The sequence below is a fragment of the Tupaia chinensis genome, unplaced genomic scaffold, assembly GCF_000334495.1.
Source record: "Tupaia chinensis unplaced genomic scaffold, TupChi_1.0 Scaffold000206_1, whole genome shotgun sequence".
In the NCBI taxonomy this organism is placed as follows: Eukaryota; Metazoa; Chordata; class Mammalia; order Scandentia; family Tupaiidae; genus Tupaia; species Tupaia belangeri.
The window spans coordinates 4,564,314-4,565,615 of record NW_006159681.1 but is presented as its reverse complement, the minus strand read 5'-3'; the positions used below and the strand labels follow the sequence as shown (position 1 = coordinate 4,565,615).

Here is a 1,302-nt window from a genome sequence, read left to right as displayed (position 1 = left end):
AGACAGGCAGAGACCAGGAGAGGAAAAGTGAGAAATCACCCTCCAAACCCCTGATATGGTGGATGACCATGCCACAATCTCTTCTCTTCCACTCTCAAAATTTTGGGCACACACACACACACACACACACACACATACACACGCATGAGTTTCAAGTCACCAGGTCCGGAATTTGAAGTGTGGTTGGCCATGTGGGAGTCCAGTGCCTTTACTATCACCTGCAGCTCTCTTTAGGTAATGCTTTTTAAAAGTTTATTTCTCTCTTCCATGCACAAGATAGAGAAAGACAGAGAGACAGAGAAACAGTATTCCCAAGAAGGCTGATCATTGCCATCTACTTCCCCTTTAGACGGCCTCTGACCTTGGACATGAGCTTGCCTGGAGTACTTGGAGGTCTCCAGACATGAACCCGGGACCTTCCCACATGGGTAAGCCTCATAGAACTTTGTATCTTACTGCTGTGCCACCGTCCAGCCCCTGTAGTTGGCATTTGTTGCGACAGAGTGCTTATGTGCACATAAGAGACAGAGAGAGAGAGGAGAGAGAGCACTCTCCATGGGCCTGGTCACACCAAGTTCCCCTTTCTTCCTATTTTCTTTTCTTTTCCTTTCTCTTTTTTTTTTTTTTTTTTGGGGGGGGGTAAACAACTCTGCTTAAAAACAGAGCACAGCCAGACCTCCCCTATCCTCCACAGTCCTGGTGACATGGTCTCAGGCTCAAAGCCATCCAGAGTTCTATAAAGAGAAGCCAGAGTCAGAGAACAGGGACCAGAGGTCAGAGGTCAGGTACATGAGCAGCAGCGGCACTTGTAGGGGTGCGAGGCAGTAGGTGGTAAACGGGGCCCCTAGTAACTTTGGGCTCGAATCGTACCCACTGCCACTGTCACAGCCGCAGGTAATTTCAGCCAACGCTGCAACCAAGTTCCCTTGTCTCCATTTCCCAGCTCACGGGGATCTTAGACACATATTCATGCCCAGCGTGTATAGGCCAGTAGTGCCGGGGATTCACATCATAGTTGACGTGGCTCCCAGTACTGCAGTCCAGAACATTACTGACTGCACCACAGACTCTGGGTGGAAAGCTAACATGTTTAGCATTAGAAAAAGAATCATTTTCTTCATATAACAAATACAACATATTATGTTTTTTCTTAATGATTATAACTACTAATTGTTTTTGAGTGGTCAGTGTTTCCCAGCTATGAATCTTAATTGCCTTATCATTTTATCTTATTCTTTGATAACCTTATAATGTTATAGTCACTTCCCCAACAGAAAAAACCTGATGCTTAGCCTGTGCAAA

The 1,302-nt window shown here is 45.9% G+C and overlaps 1 non-coding gene across 1 annotated transcript; it reads right to left on the bottom strand.

Moving 5' to 3' along the window:
* Positions 1-804: 804 nt before the first annotated feature.
* LOC114007602 (small nucleolar RNA ACA64) lies at positions 805-909 on the bottom strand. The gene has a single exon (XR_003549200.1). It is a non-coding gene; the product is annotated as a small nucleolar RNA ACA64 (small nucleolar RNA).
* Between the last annotated feature and the right edge of the window lie 393 nt (positions 910-1,302).